Source organism: Miniopterus schreibersii, assembly GCF_964146895.1.
Source record: "Miniopterus schreibersii genome assembly, chromosome: 9".
NCBI lineage: Eukaryota > Metazoa > Chordata > Mammalia > Chiroptera > Miniopteridae > Miniopterus > Miniopterus schreibersii.
The window spans coordinates 30,146,322-30,164,220 of NC_138118.1; the positions used below are offsets into that span (position 1 = coordinate 30,146,322).

The 17,899-nt window shown below is 34.1% G+C and overlaps 1 protein-coding gene across 7 annotated transcripts in view; it reads right to left on the reverse strand.

Annotated features, from left to right (window-relative positions):
• Positions 1-17,899, reverse strand: part of FOXP2 (forkhead box P2) — a 664,287-nt gene that overhangs the window by 463,272 nt on the left and 183,116 nt on the right. For 6 of the 7 annotated variants that reach the window (XM_081147832.1, XM_081147831.1, XM_081147830.1 and 3 more), the window contains exon 2: positions 3,158-3,250. The gene's annotated coding sequence lies outside the window, so the exon portion shown is untranslated. The remainder of the gene's footprint in view (positions 1-3,157; positions 3,251-17,899) is intronic. The other variant, XM_081147828.1, reaches the window with a different exon arrangement.

A 17,899-nucleotide genomic window follows, 5' to 3' on the forward strand; every position in this document is an offset into this window, starting at 1 on the left:
TTCCCAAGAATGTCAGCACACCCTGTATCTGAATCATTGACCCAGTCAGTTCCCTCACTCAGCTAAATCAGCTTTCTAGTTAATTTACTTTACAGTAATTTAAAAATTAGAGCAAATATTTTATCATGTATGATGTCTAATTTTTAATAATTATTTATAAAACATAAGTTTTTTATAAGCATGTGAATTATGTTTTTTCTCCTCCACTGAAATAACTAAAATGAATATTTTATTTAGATTTAATACTTTTACAATGGAAATTGAAAGTAATTGCAAATATTGTGAAGTAAAACACACACATACAAATACACTCACCCAACTACCCATTTACCCATATAAACAAACATTCTTAGTTGTAAGCTTTATGAAACAACATTTGAGCTCACATTTTAGAAGTATAACCTAGGCCAGGTAAGATGAGGATAATACTAAACAAATTGTTTAAAAGTAGGAAGATTCCACCTAGTATTCCCCTTAGGGATTTTGGGGAAGGAAATAGAGTGGAAAGGGAAGAAGAAAATTAATATTTCTTGAAAATAGCTGTGTATCAAGTGCCAAATTCCTACAACAATCCAAACCAGTTATATCTCTCCCTCATTGTACTGTTTGAAAACTGAGGTGCAATTTTTTAGGGAATAACCAAAGCTGATTTAAAAAACACTAACAACTGACAGCAGGAATGCAAACTCATATCTACCTGACTCCCGATGCTTTGCTTCTAAACATAATTTTATACTTTTCTTATTATAATACCTCCAATTCTAGAGTTCATAATTCTATATATTTCCAAGATAAAAAGCACTTTTTTCAGGATGTATTTTTCTATTAAGATGAACTATTGGCATTATGCATATAAGTTATTTACACCAATATGTGGTTGGTCTTCATTTTAATATATAAAAAACTGAAACTATAAACATCTGACTAGAAAAAGCCTAATTTAGGGAGTTCCAGAAGCAGTTTTGAGGACTAACTTCAAACATAATTATGTTCCCTCCTGGGAAGAAGTGTCTTTATTTTCTAAACATCATTTATTTTCTTAAATTTTTTTTCTCATAGATCCATGATGTTCTTGTCAGGTATCTACAGCTCATACATCTAAAATCCCCTTGCTATTATTAAAACAAATGCCCTATTACTCCAAAAATGAAAATGTAAATATTAAAAGACCTTACAAAGATGGAATATATCACCTAACCATTGTCTATAGTAGGCATAAATTATGTACATAACCTAGAAGAAAAAGACTGAGCATTAGCAGATAAGGGTTCTAATAATACCTAATTGTTTATTACTAGTTGTAAAATCATAACAAGCTATACTTTTTCCAAATCATTTAAATTTTCTTTTAGTCTTTCCACATACTAAAGAAAAGGTAATAATGCTCGCCTTACACCATAAGCTCTGCCATAATAAAATTGAGTTTAAATAAAATAATAAAATGAAGTAAAAAGATGCTAACATGCTTGAAAAACTTAAATGTTAAATAAATATGGAATCATTTTGTTCACATATTTGACAAAATGATAAAGTTGGTAAAAAAATATGAAAAAGTGCACAAGCAAATTAATAGGTAAACTACTTGACTGCATATTTCAAGGTCATTGACAAAAATCTTTCAGGGAAGATATGGAGCCTCTATCGGGAGGAATTTTAGAAGAAGGTAGAACAATGTGGGCAGAACAGTGAGGATCATGAAGACTGTCTTACACTGATGGTAAAATCTGTTGATAAAGAATTCTGGGGTGGAGTGGGGTGGGGTGGACAAGAAAAGAAAATTCTGAACATGCCAGGGTAGCATGATTTCTTTCTACTGAGGGGTTAAATCTGTGAAGATAAATTATATAAACTCCTCATCTAAAATTTCTTTTTGCTTTCTTTTTATAATTACATTATTACAGATTTGGCCACCTATGATATACTGCTTTATTGATACCATAGTTCAATAATGCCACTAAAAAACTAATTTTACAGAAACATTATATATTGAGTAATAATGGTAAATAAAATCTATATCTCTTGGAAATGCATGACATGTTGTCTTCATAGTCCTTGTTTTGGACCAAACAATGGATTTAAAGTTCTCTAAGTTGACATAGATACCAAGGAAAACTAGCATTAGATTGAAAGAAGTGCAACACTAAAAAAACAAAAAAACAACAACAAAAAAACACAGACACAGACAATAGTATGTTAGTTACCAGAGGAAAGGGATGTGGAGGGAGTAAGTAGTAAAGAATAAAGAGGTTCAAATATATAGTGACAGAAAAAAGATTTGACTTTGGGTAGTAGGCACATAATGCAATATACAGATCATGTATCATAGAATTATTTACTTGAAACCTATATAATCTTATTAACCATTGTCACCCCAATAAATTTAATTAAAAAAAGGAAAATCCTTTCTATTTTTTAAAATATATTTTTTATTGATTTCTGTTTTAGAGAGAGAGAGGAAGGAAAGGAGAGAGAGAGAGAGAGAGAGAGAGAGAGAGAGAGAGAGAGGAACATCCATGGGCTGCCTCCTGCATGTCCCTTACTGCAGATTGAGCTTGAAATCCAGGCATGTGCCCTGACTGGGAATCAAACTGATGACCTCTTGGTGCATGGGAAGATGCTCAACCAACTGAGCTACACTGACCTGGGGAACAATTTTTTTCTAAACAGATGACTTGTTGGGTCTCAAAGTTTATAAGAAAAATCAAACTTCTGAGAAAAAATATTTCAAGTATGCTATTCACTTTATTTTTTTGGCATTTCTAGATGCCCTCAAAACCTCAATATCAAGTGAACCTTAATAAAATAACACTAAAAGCACCAAAATAAAAGGCAAGCAAAATGGTAACAGAAAATACTCCAAGTGCTTTTCTTGCCTAATAACTTCAATATTTTAAAACCAAATCCACATTCTGCATACATTTATGTTAATTTTCAAAAACAGTGAGAGAGAGCACAACAAAGAGTGAAATGGAAAGCCCAAGAGAAGAGACCAATGAATATTCCTATTGTCATACTTGACATGTCCCTATGATTCACTGATAACTTTTTTAAACTTTTGGGTAAAGATACTAAACCAAAAAATTAAAGAAAAAAAGAAACATTAAAAACACAGAAAACACAATGAACAAAAGATAATTATTACCAAAAGACCACTTACCTTTTTTGTCCAATCTTCTACAATTCTTTCAAGTCAACCTTGATATGGAGTCCTAGGTAAATTCAATCCCAGCATCACATTACAGTAGCCCTGCTAATAGAGACAAATAATTGTTACTGCTTTGAAAATTAACTTTTAATTTATGTCATAATTAGTTCAATGACTTCATAGAACATAAAACATAGTCAACCTCAAATAAAGATAATTGTTAATGCATTTATTACTTTGTAAATCTTCAAGCAGGTATGAAATTCTTTTGTACATTTTAATTTGGAGAACTTTAAATCCATTGTCTGGTACAAAACAAGGACCATGGAGACAGCATGAAATGCATTTCCAAGAGATTCAGATTGTATTTCCTACCCTTACATTGATTTGGAAGGTTTACATTTTTGGTGATAAAATTTTAAATGTATGATAATGGCAGATGATTTGACTTTGGGTGGTGGGCATACAATGCAATATACAGGTCATGTATCATAAAAATGTACACTTGAAACCTATATGATCTTATTAACCAATGTCACCTCAATAAATTTAATTAAAATTTTTTAAATGCATATAATGAAATTATTTATGGTTCAAGTTTCTCAACTGAAAACATGACTGATTTAAATTGCCTCTTTAACCCATACTAAATAGGCTTTGTAGGCCTTTACACAGTTAACAAATTGGTAGTAAGCATTTTCTCCTTACAATCACAATGTGAACATTATTACCTTAATACTTATTTGTATTTCCCAGGTCCATTTCTTATTTAACCACTCTCTGTTTTTGCCTCTTCCTTCTTTAATCTGAAAGATTCAGCTCATATATTTCTTAAGCTAAAATAAGTGTTTTGAAGGTCCAATAAAATTATAGGAGTTAGTAGTGTATATATATTAAATAAGTTTTGACTCACACACTAATACTGATTGATTGGTAGTTACCACATGGAATATAGTATGGGAACTAAATCTGAATCTGCAGCAGGAAAGAATGCTGTGTTCAATTAGCAATGTCTGCCATAGGCATTGAACAGATGGATGACATCATATGCCATCTTCGTTTAGCATTTAGACAATTCATTAATTTTTTTTAAATGTTTTTCAAACACTTATGGCTAAAAATCCTGTCTTCCAATAAAATCTTACTGAAGGATAGACTATTTAAAGAGATAAAAATGAAGCTTTCTGGTAGAATCCAAAACCCATTTAAATACTCAGTTTCACCACTATTATGTCTCCAGATACCTTGGGGGTATTCCAAAAAGCCTTAAGTACTCTGCAAAGCATAAGTTTAAACCATTATTTTAGTTAGTCATGATTGTTAAAGTAATTCAGACTCACAGAAATTAAGGTAATTCAAACTCTGTTACATTTGAGCATTCTCCATCTACTGTTTCTGTTGTCATAGTTCTCTCTTTTTAAAAATATGATTAGGAAGATTTTATTATTTTGAATGTTGTCAGAAATCACAGCAATTTATTCATAAATACCTAATTACTACATTCAACAAATAAAATTTTGCACATGAGAGGGCTCCACTCTTGACTTTCCTTGTGTTAATCTCTTGTCCATAATTATTTCCTGCCTGCTATATGCCACCAAAAGAAACAGAGATCTTATTAAAATGTAGCAGTCTAAATTATTTCCTAACTCAATATGACTTATTTTCCTTTTCCCATATTCAAGGATATTATGTTTTCCTAAATTAATCTATAGATTCTATATTTTAAAAATAATCTACAAATACATTTAGAAAAGTATATGCTATAAAAGGTCTATTAACATCAAAGTAAAATTAAAAATAAAAGGCAAAGAGAAGGAATCAACTATGACAAATATAAGGATGCAGGTGCAGATGCAGGGATATAGAGTTTGGAAATAAATACACATATCAGTAAGAGATTTATATATAATAAGGGTAATATCACAGAGTAAAAGAAAAGGTTAGTGTTGACTCATTGTATGGAGAAAGAAAAATAGTCTCAGAATATGACAAAAAATAAACCTAGCTCCTTATACAAATTTAATTCCAAAGAGATTAAAGAGTTTTAAAGTGGAAGTTATCTTTTCAAAGCTTATTTAAAAAAAAAAAAAAAATTAGGTGACTATCTTTGAGACCTAAATGTAAAAAACAATTCTGAAATAAGACTTAAAAAATATAAATAATAAAGCATAAAATTGATGAATTTGGCTACATAAAAATGAGAATTTTTCAGTGAAGGATACCATAGATAAATTTCATAGACAAACTGAGGAAATACCTAAAACCAACAAGCAGTTAAAATTAGAATATATACTCAGAGGAATATATACTAATAGAAAAGTGAGCAAAAAACCTGAAAAGACAGTTTCTCAGTAGGGAAAGCCAGAGTAGCTGTCAAGCATACTTTAAAATGTTCAATATCATTAGTTGTCAGGAAGATGCAAATTAAGAAACCAATGGAGATACCACTTTATGTCATCAGAATAGCATAAATTTGAATTCTGAATTCTACCCAGTGTTGGCAAGAATACAGAAAAATGAATGAACATTATCTTGTTTACTGCTAATGGAAGCTTACATAATATAGTCTTAAAAACAATTTGGAAAATCCAATATTTTTATCTGTTCTTTATGGGCCCAAAGAGAATCTGGGCAGAACTGTATTGTAGTATATATTAGCTTAGATTTTATTTCACTTTTTTATTTACATGCCTTTCTCTTCTATTTTCATTGCTCAAAATTAAGGTTGAATATTTATAAATCAAGAAATAGCAATAAGCATATAGTTTAAAATTATGGACGTAAATACCACAAGTTAGTTGCCTCTGCATAGCAGGACTGGGTATGGGAAGGTACAGGGCAGAGAGCTGCTATTTTCCATTATAATAAGCATTTGTTTCATTTGATTTTTTAACTCTGTACATGTATTTCTTGAATAAAAGTCAAATTTAAATACAAAAGAAATTGCAAGACACTAATAATAAAAATAAACAAAGAACATTTCATCACTGCAACATACAGATTTTATTTAAATAAGAGCATATTATTTTTGTAACTTAAAGTTCAAGAAAGAAAAAAAAGTCAGAGGTTACTGATCATGGTGATCATAATGATCATTTAATTACATACCAAATGATCACTTAAGAACCAAATGATCAGTTAATTATATAATGACAACAAAAAACCCTCCATAAAAACAACAATGAGACTGATGAATGTCAGAGGGATGGAGGAGGGCGGGTGGGTGGAGGGGGAGAGAATAACCAAAGAATTTATATGCATATATGCACAACCCAAGGACATGGACAATGGTGGGGAGAGGGACTGGGGAGGGGGAAGGAACGGGGTGGAATGGGTCATTGGGGAGAAAAAGGGACATCTGTAATATTTTAAACAATAATAATTTTTTTTTAAAAAAAACAACAACAAAAAACTTAAGCCAGTGAAGGGGGAAAAAAGCCAAACCAGAGGTAGAGAAGCTAATAAGAATTTTCTTACATATACTATACACATGCACGTGTTGATTGGTTGTTGACTATTCAGACTTTCAGATAAAGCCACATCTCAGCTCTCATGGAGTGTGCAGTATAATGAGGAATATATAAGAGATGATATCACAGTGTACTGAGCAACATAGAATGTGTAAGACTTCCTGGATAAAAGGAGGATCTCTATGCAGTTCACATTTACGAGAACTCTCCTAATTTCTTCTTGCTTTTTAAATTTGCTTACAAATTTATTTAAGGTTTAATGGTAAGAGATATTAACAAAGAGTTTAACCTATCTTCAGAAACTGTATTATATAAAAAGAACAACTGCTAGGTGGTTTAGTTTTGTTGTATGTATGCATGTACGTATGTTAGTATGTATGTATTTCCAGGAACTTCTTGATACTCAAGAAAGAGATTTAGTTTTCTAATATGTTGCTTGAACCCCTTTGCTAATATATTCTACCCTTGTTGTTGTTGTTGTTAATCCTCATCCCAGGATATTTTTTCCATTAATTTTTAGAAAGAGTGTAAGGGAGGGGGAGAGAGAGAATTCATACAACTTAATAAAAGACAAACAATTCAATTAAAAAATGGGCAAAGGACCTAAATAGACAATTCAAAAAGGACATACAGATGGCCAAGACACACATGAAAAAATGTTCATCAGAGAGATTTAAATTAAAATGTCAATGAGGTATATCACCTCACACCTGCCACAGTGACTACCATCAACAAATCAACAAATGACCTGTGTTGGTGAGGATGTGGGGAAAGGGAAACCCTGGTGCACTGCTGGTGGGATTGCAGACTGGTGCAGCTACCATGGAAAACAGTATGGAGGTTCCTGAAAAAATTAAAAATGAAACTGCCATTTGACCCAGTGATCCCAATTCTAGGAATATATCCTAAGAATCTTGAAACACCAAGCAGGAATAATATATGTACCCTTATATTCATAGCAGCACTATTTGCAATAGCTAAGATTTGGAAACAGCCCAAGTGCCCATCAGTAGATGAGTAGATAAAAAAGCAGTGATACAATTACACAGTTGAACACTACGCAGCTATAAAAAAGAAGGACCTCTTACACTTTGAGACAGCATGGAGGGACCTGAAGTGAAATAAGCCAGTCAGAGAAAGACAAGTATCACATGATCTCACTTATATGTAGAATCTAACGAACAAAATAAACTGATGAGCAAAATAGACCCAGAGACATGGAAGCATGGAACAGACTGAGGGACCTCAGAGGGAAAGGGAGGAGGAAAGGGTGGGAAGGGATTAACCAAAAAACTTTTATGCATATATGTATAACCCTTGGACACATATTATAGTGTGGTGAAGACCAGGGGTGGGGTGGAGAGTAAGAGCAAGGTGGAGGGAATCAATGGGGGGAAAAGGGGATATCTGTAATACTTTCAACAGTAAAGGTAAATTTTAAGAATAAATAAAAATAAATAATGAAAACACTTTAATTTTTATTGTTTTCAACTGAAAGTATAAGACTAAATTAGAAGAAAATGGCAAAGAAAGATTCAAGAATGCTGCTACTAGAATTAGTAAAGCAGGTTTAAGCAACTGAGATTTATACAGAACACATCGATCTGTTTTCTTTCACATTCTTTATTGTAGTACGAGGCTTAAACCTTAAAAAATGCATCAGATTTAAAAGTGCTTTCTTTCTTATTCTTCTTTTATTCTCTTATTCATCCCTCCTTCTTTTGGCAATCCCCTTCTTTCCATTTCATTCATATAAGAAAATGATTAGCTCATCTTCCTTCCAATGCTGACCAATAGTCGTTTTTACTAATATAGGTACCAAGTGTAATATCAGGTCAACATTTATGATCTTCAGAACAAATCCTTGGCTCTATATTTTCTCATTTTGCTTACTTATTTTTGGTGAAAGGAAGGTGTCATTTTCAGCAAAATAAGCATGCTCGTCTGTAAACAGTGTTTAGAGAAGTGGACAAAATTAACATATATGAAAATTACTCTGCAGCTTCTTTCTTGATGTTGGAGATGTTTTGTCTATCTCTTTCAAATCATAACAAATGTGTTGCAGGCAGTTTAAAGAAAAACTCCAAACCTTAAGTAAAATCCTTTAACTTTATAGAAAAGATTTAGGATAATGGGAGTTCAGGATTTCTCAGTCATTTGAGGAATACATAGCTCCAACTACAAAAGGAGTCTGATAACCCTGGATGACTTGGATTTTTCATGTTCTCTCTACCACTTGTCAAATGATTCCATCCCCAAACCTCTTCTTTAGCAAATTCATAGTCTTAACATAATAACAGGTCTCTGGGATTCTACTACAGTACAATATATTTAGAAATAAGGAGTACCCTTTACATATTAATGTTTTGAGATAAAAAATGTTCAGGGGTAACACCAGCATATTGTCATTCAGGATATAGTATTTGTTTCATAAATGCTAAATGAATATTAAAGCTACTTAAATTTAGGAAACTCTGGCTTCTTACATATCCACAGCATTTCATTCAATACTTCCATTTTCTTGATTTGACTATTCAGCTGAATGAAGTTCCACCAACACTGATGGAAGTTCTATCTCCATCATCTTACCTAATATACCCACATATCCAGAGATTTAATGATTTTAATATAACCTCTTGAATGGAATGTAATTTGATTAGGCAATGTTCAGAACAATGATTAAGAAAATCACTTCCATTGGAATACCTTAGGTCAGGTATTCTCTTCTGAAGTCAATTTAATTGCAGCAAAGAAAATAAAGACAGAATGTAAGCTCAAGGAAGATGAGGTCAGGTGAGGAGGTATGCCCATTTTACAGTACTGAATCCCCCTTTAATTCTGCTTATTTCACAGGTCTACATAGCTCCTTTGTGAGAAGCTAATCTATACATTTATTGCAGTAAAACAACACAATTATATGACTTAGGATACAAAATGCTTTGATAGATTGAATTTTCTTACACAATCTCATAGCTAACACAATAGGAGGATGCAACAGAGATTGTTCAAATTTCAGGCTGACAGTTATAAAAAAAAACATTAACTTCTCTTTTTAAAATTTCATTAAGAGAAGCAGTCATCCTTTATTAGATGGCTGTCTCATATGTTGTTAGTTTGTTTATCTATTGTTAATAATAATTCTGCATCATCATTTGATTGTGGTAGTTCATTTTATTCTATATTATGGGTGAATGAACTTATAACTCTAGAATGAAATCCATATAAAGACTCCAATGCATTAAAATTATTAAAAATAGTCCATTTCATAGAGACATCTATTGTGTCAATTCCTTTTTTTGTGTGTGTTTTTTTTTTAATTAAAAATGGTGTATACTTTAACAACATACAGTATAAAATAAAATGAATTTTGATCAAGGTCAATAGTGGGAAAATTTATGTCAGCTAAAATTTACAACAGCATCATTAATTAGTTTTATAATTGAAAAAGCGATTGTGAGTATATTTATACATACATATATCCAGAAAATTTACAAAACACTATTTTTTCTTATATTCAAAAAAATACAGCTTGAAAATTGACAGAGAAGGGGACAAACTTAATAGCCCTGCACTCTTTTATGTATATTTTTATTTAGATGAGACTCTGTAGGAAACTGGCTTTCAAGTATAATCAGGTGGAGTTTTTTCTATTAGGTTTTAGTCACAAAACTATAATAACAGTCCAACATTTATTGAAAATGTACTGTGTGTAAGCACTGCTTAGGAGCTTCCAAGATACCAAACCAAACTGACAAGATACTCTCTAGGTACTCACAGTAGCTAGTCATATTTCTGAAACTTTGCTGAAAATTCAAAATCCCATGCCCAGACTGTTTCTTGAATTATCTTAAAGTACTCTTCACTGCATATCAAGTCAAAGGTTTTAGAAAATCATTTTGTGGGTGCCAATGTAAAGATCCACAGCAGCAGCATCAAAGAAAAAAAAAAATATATCTGCAAGTATACTGAACTTGCTACTGAAAATGTTTCTCAATCAATGATTTGGCAATGTTAAATTCTTATAACCCACTATTTGTCCTCCTTACAAAGAACTCTCCTGATGAAGTTATTTGTCAGCAGGTTCCAACTTCTAAATACTTAAGAATCTAGTTTAGGAAACCCTATGAAAGGGGCAAAAACTAGTTAAACTCTTCAGGCTTTCTTAACTTGGCTGTATTCACCATTACAGACATTAATTTTAGAAACTTCACTATTTACTTTTACTTCCAAAATTTCCATAAAATTATTGGGTAAATAAAAATTTATTGAGATTTCTGGATACAATGTGTTTTAAAAACATAAACAAACAGTTCTCCTTTGGCCTATGTATTTACAAGAATCTCATAGAATGTATTTAAAGACACATACTTTATACATGGTTAAAGAACTGTTACAGTTATTATCTGTGTGGATCCATGTTACATCACAGAATGAGGATATTAATTTGTCATGAGCCAATTACAGAAAAATGAAGCACTCTAGATGAGTTAACAATTTCTGTACTATATAATAAAGACTCTTACTTAGCAGAATACAACTAAATTTAGTTTACTTTAGACAAATAAATAGTAATTTGAAAATTTACTGAGATTTTCTGCTGCAGTATTTTAAATATAAATGGAGTTTCTGGTTGACTTTCAAATACAACCCTGAAAATTCAGTTTTACAAATTATCTTTCTTTGCATTCAGATTGATAAGAAGGTTCTCTTTTTCTTTTCTTGTTTTATTGTTTTTCTTTCTTTGTTTCTTAAAACTTGAACACAGAAACAGTCATTATCCTCAGGCCATGAATGTGCTTAAGCTACTGTAACAAAAAACAAACAATAAAGTCAAGAAAAGTACCTGCTACAGAGTAAGGTCTCTAAATATTCTTCTGAAAATGGGCCAATGAATGAAAGATAATTACTTTGAAAACATATGGGTCTAATTATAAAATGAAGTAATCTCCGATGGACAATCTTAATTATATTCCTACTACTGGTGAGGGGAAACATAATCTGAAGCACACGTTCTTGTTGATAGTGATGAATAATAGAAAAACCAAGAGGCTTTAACATATACATTTTAAAAACTGCACTAACTCACTAAGAGATTCATATTAGTAGGATCATAATTTAATGGTATAAAATAAGTTTTGAAACAAGCACAATAGGATCATGTAATTTGTGTATAAAATATAAACTAAGAATAGTATATACTAATAAATAAGGAGGAGACCCTTAACTATTACTTTTATTTCTTCATTAAGTGGCTTTAAATTTCATTTCAAATGTAAAATACTTTTCATAGTTATTTTTATTAAAAATTATTATTTTCTTGTCTTTTTGTCCCTATTTAAAATATCAACAATATTGTTATCATCATTAGCTAGTTATTGCAAGAAAAGAGAACAAGGGAGAGTCAGACATTGTTGAGTATACTCAGCTGTGAAGCAGAGGCCTGCTTGCTTCACCAGGAAGCTACAGCTTCACATCCCAAGAAATCATAGCATTGTCTCTCCAAGGGGATTGTGTATGTGGGAGGGGGAAGCAGGAGGAGATAGGGACATGCCCGATAAGGTCAAATGGCACAGGGGGAGATGTTTGACCATAGAAGCTTGTCAGTCTAACTTGGGAAAGGGATCATTGGACTCACCAGAAGCCTGGGAAAGTTTGGGAAGCAGATTTTTTTGTTTTGAAAAAGCTTCTGGTTCCTCCGAAGCCTGAGAATACATAGATCTGGGTGAATAAAGAAGCTCTCTCTTGCTCACGACCGCATTGCCCTGTTCCTTCAAGTTCTCTCCTGCCCAGGAGTATGCTACCCTGTGAGTCCTGTGACCACCGGGGGTCTGTGGAAGACTGCGTGGACTCTTAGGGAATATGAAGCTGAGACTTTGGACACTGGCCTTCACCTTGCCCTTGTTGAAGACATGGTTGTATTTTTTCCATGGTGGGAGGGAGGAATATGGGAGATTGGGAAGCCAGGAAAATAACTCCTTTTGTTTTTAAATTTATCTTTATTATTGAAGTGTTACAGATGTCCCCCTTTTTCCCCATTGACCCCTTCTATCCCCAGGCTTTCACCACACTATTGTCTCTGTTTCCATGGGTTATGCATATATGCATATAAATTCTTTGGTTAATCTTTCCCCACCCACCTATTACATCACAAATATATCATCTTGCCGCATCCAAATCACAATCTTCCATGCATGGATCCTTGAAACACTTCTAGTGATCCTGTGGAAGAGTTGTTTGTTTTCTACCAATAACAATATGACTAAACAATTTAAACAATTTACATTTATTTACAACTATATGTTGGTCCCAGGCTACATGCCTAGGTGTACCCCAAGCTCTAAATCATATCAAACTCTTTATTAGCAACTTCTCAGCAATTGGTACATAAAGAATGTGTATTATTTGTTTACTTACCTAGCATATCCAGTTGGAAGTGACATGACTTTAAGAATTAAAACAAAAAAAATATCTTTATAGAATGCTCAACTAGCCCCAGGAAAATCAAACTTTTATGACTGGTACTTAAAATACAAGTAAAGAGTTATATGTCAATTATAGATCAACAAAAGAAGATACAGATAAACACAATGATTTAGTGTTGTCTTTACACAATGCTTAATCATTGGACTGATTTCACCACACAAAAAAGTATTTCCTTCTCAACTGTTGATCATGGGCCTTTAAAATATATACTCAACAAAATATTTACTCAACAAAGGAAAAACTATTTTCTTACCTTTTTCATGCCCCCTATAATTTGGTGTTACTAATCTATAAGAAATGGAAATTGAGAACCAAATACTAGAACACACAGGAACACACACACAAGTGCACATACAATACAGAGTCCCTGTGTAGTCCTATATATGATATTTAAATTCTTTTATTTAAAAGCAATAATAGTGACACAATCATACTACAAAAAATGGGTGACCTCTTTACATAGAAGTTGTAACTTCTACAGATACTTTGGTAGTCTGAAATTTTCTTATTTTAAACCTTTGAGAGGTACAGATTTTATCAGTCGTCAGAGTGAGTAGTGGCACTAATAGAGCACACTAAAGAAACAACAGCTTTAAGAACATCAGAGGCAACAGCTCTAGGATCAGAGCCCCAATAAAAATGATTTGGCTGTTATGCTATTTTTAAAAACATTAAATTCTGGCCCTGCCAGGCTCGGATCAGCAGTTGAGCATCTACCTATGATCCAGGAGATTGCGGTTCAATTCCCAGTCAAGGGACATGCCTGGGTTGCAGGCTCGGTCCCCAGTGCGGGGCTTGCAGGATGCAGCCAATCAATGACTCTCTCATCACTGATGTTTCTATCTCTCTCTCTCCCTCTCCCTTCCTCTCTCTGAAATCAGTTAAGATATATTTCAAAAACAAAATAAAACAAAAAACCACTATATTCTGACAAATATTGTGTTTTTGTTGACAAAAAAGCCTAATGCATAGCTTGCATATACACTTAAATGGCAATTTTCAAAATGTGAGCATTTTTGTACTCAATCTGAATTTTTAATCTGAATTTTTATTTGCCTGGATTTTGGTCAAATAAATGAGTCCTAATATTATCCTGAATGTGAGTAAATTTTCTCTTGAACAAATACTTATAACTATATAACAACCTTAACTCCATGTTCTACCGGGTAGTCCATAAGAACAGTGCTTTGATAATTTCATATAATAAATTCCATAAATGAAAAGTACAATTCCAATTTATATATTCATGCCCATCAACAGATGAATGGATAAGCAAAATGTAGTATAGGCATCCTTAAAAAGGAAAGAATTTCTGAAACAAGCTACAAAATAGATGAACCCTGAAACCATTAATGCTAAATGAATACATTACTCATAAAATAACAAATATTTAGGCCCTGGCCAGGTAGCTCAGTTGGCTAGAGAGCTGTCTCAATATGCCAAGGTTGTGGGTTCAATTCCCAGTCAGGGCACATACAAGAATCAACCAATGAATGCACAAATAAATGGAACAACAAATCTCTCTCTTTCCCCCTTCTTCTCTCTTTCTAAAAATCAGTTTTAAAACGGGGGAGAAAACGGACAAATATTACATGACTCCACTTGTATGAGATACCTAGATTGGTCAGTCATATAGACAGAAAGTGGAATGGTGGTTGCTAGGGGCTGGGACTGGAGAAAAGGGAGAGGTATTTACTGTTTTAAGGGTACAGAATTTCAATCTTGCAAAGTGAAAAAAGTTCTGGAAATGAATGCACAAAAATGCAAGTATAATTAATACTACTGAACCATATACTTAAAAATTGTTTAAAAAGCTAAATTTAATATTATGTGTATTTTACAATTTTAATTTATTACATGTTCTTATAGAATTAAATCTCTAAAATTAAGATATTTGATACCTATAATTTAATGCCAAATAGTATCTGAAGGCAATTAAAGAAACTGGTGATGAAGAAAAAAAACTGAAGGAAGAAAGATTGATAATGGAGCTAGGTTTCAAAGAAGCTAGAGGGAAATTAGGTCAACAGATAAAAAGTTGTTTCTTTGTTTTTTTAATCAAAAGAAAAAAGTCCTATACTTTCCTTGTGAGACAGAGCTAAAAAAGAGAAAGGTGGCTGAGAGTACAGGGAACTAGTTGATAAAAGAAACATGAGCAGACAAATGCACAGAAAGGAAGCATTACAGAAGTTAGCAGGAAGAAGGTCCTGAGCAGAAACAGAATTAAGGTAGAAAGAAAAAAAAAAGAATAAAAAAGAAAACCAGAAAAATATTACAGTTTCTATTAGTATGCATTATCAACAGAGAGGAGAGAACATCAGATACTGAAATCTCACCATTCCAAAAGATCCAAGATAGCAGCAGAGTAGGTGGAAGCTACACTCACCTCCTCCCAGGACCAAACTGGAATTACAACTAAAATATAGAATAGTCATCCTGAATAACCAACTGAAGACTAGCTGAACAAAAGTCTTACAGCCAAGGATTTACAGAAGAGGCCAAATTAAGACTGATAAGGAGGGTCAAGATGTGAAAAGAGCTGGCCCCACTCCCACAGGCAATACCAGAGGGATATCTCTGCTGCAACATTTCCCCCTTAAGAGCACGGGGCATCAAACTCACTTGGGGCTCCCCAGCCCAGAGCACCAGAGCTGTGAAGAGGTGCCCACATAACATCTGCGGTGAAAATCTGTGGGGAACCTGTGCCCCAGGGAAAGGACCAACACACAAAATTTTATTTGCAGCCACTAACCCTGAGCTCTACTGCTGGGAGGGCAGAGTGACATGAGAAAAGACTGGGGTTTGTGGGCCTGGGAAGAAAACTGAAGGGAGAGCCTCCAGAATCCCCATGCTGAGTCCCTCTCTCACACCACAGACACCATCATTCTTGGGTGGAGTACTCCCCACCATAGGGCATTAGCTTGAGAGAATGCAAAAGCCCAGCCGACAACCTGTCACCCTTGCCTCCAGAGCTCGGACCTTGCTAAGGACTCAGCTGCATAGGGTTATAGAGGTCTGAGCAGATTTAGGGAGTCCCAGTGACTGAGTTTTGTGGCTCTGGTGCAGGAGCGACTCCATCCTTATTTCCCCAAGCATGACCAGCACTTCCCCTCATGGGAGATCCATTAGCCCAACCTTCCTGACTACTGGCAGCCCTGCCTTGGTGATCTCAGGCTCCTGGCAGACTCTCACAGACTGAGTTGTGTGACTCCAGGATGGGGGCCATTTTTCCCTCATGCTCTCTACCTGTGAGGAGCCTTCCTTTCACATAACCCAATATTGATTTGTTTGGGCCTCATAAATTCTGCTGACATCACCCTTAAGATTTCCTGAGACTCTGCTTCACCACAAAGGTCTGTGAGCACCTGGTGGGTGGCAGCTAGACTTAGTATACACTGGGATTTTAGCTAAGTGGTCTCAGACCCAGCACTTGACACCAAGATTGAACCTGTATCAATCTGGTGAACACTATTCACCCCTACCTGGTGACTCACTGAGAACCTTCTTTATGTAACTATAGTACTACTAAAGTATCTTTCAGTGACTGAGCCTACCAGGAAGCTGGCAAGCAGAAGCAGATCTTGGGGTGTATTGGGCCTTTTGCTGAACTGCCCCTGAGCTTGATGCTGGTGGGAGTCAACCTTGTTGCACAGCTTGGTCTTCCCATGCACACCCAGGCTCAGCAGAAGCAACCACAAACACTGGATTGTTTTGTAGCTCTAAACAGGTTGTCCAGGGGCAGTCACAAGAAGATTCTGACATTGTCCCACATCAAAGTCCCAAGAGGCCCCAGAATCAATACACTCAGTGGCCAGCTTTAGCAAACATCAGAACATAATCCAATTAGCTTCATGAGAGGCATATGCAAAGCCTGTCAAGACAAATTCCAATTAGTATGTTAACACCTACACAGCAGCTCATATGCTGTGGTCTAGGTCCATCCTCACCATTGGCCAGCCTGAGGGTTGAACCCATGCACAAACAGGCCAAGAGTAATCAAGACTCAGTTACAACAGTAAGGCTCACATAACCCACACAAAGGACATTCCTGGAGCACCCAGCTAAGGTGATCAAGGAAACTGTTGCCACTGAATCCCACATAACACCTACTACATAGGCCACCCTGCAAAGACTGTGAGTCATAGCAGATCTACCTAATACATATAAACAAACATAAAAAGTTAGCCAAATTGGGAAGACAACAAAACATGTCCCAAATTTTTAAAAAGGAAAAAATCTCCAGAAAAAAAGAACTAAATGAAATTGAAACAATTTACCAGATATAGAGTTCAAAACAATGGTTATAAGGGTGCTCAAGGTAATCAGTGAGAATAATAAGGAACTTAGAAACAAAGCAGCATAAAAATGGACATAGTAACCATAAAAAAGAACCAGTCAGAAATGAAGACTACAATATCTGAACTGAATAATACAGTAGAAGAAATAAACAGTAGGTTGGATGAAGCAGAAGATCAAATAAGCTATTTGAAAGACAAGGTAGAAAAAAACACCCAATCTGAGCCACAAAAAGAAGAAAGAATTCTTTAAAAAATGAGGATAGTGGGACAACATGAAACAACAACATTTGAATCATGAGAGTACCAGAAGGATATGAGAGAGAGCAAGAGGTTGAGAACCTATTTGAAGAAATAAAGGCTGAAAACTTCCCTAGTCTAGTGAAGAAAAAAGACACACAAGTCCAACAAGCGCAGAGACTCCCATACAAGTTGAACCCAAAGAGGCCCACACCAAGACAAATGATAATTAAAATGGTAAATGTTAAAAACAAAGAGAGAAT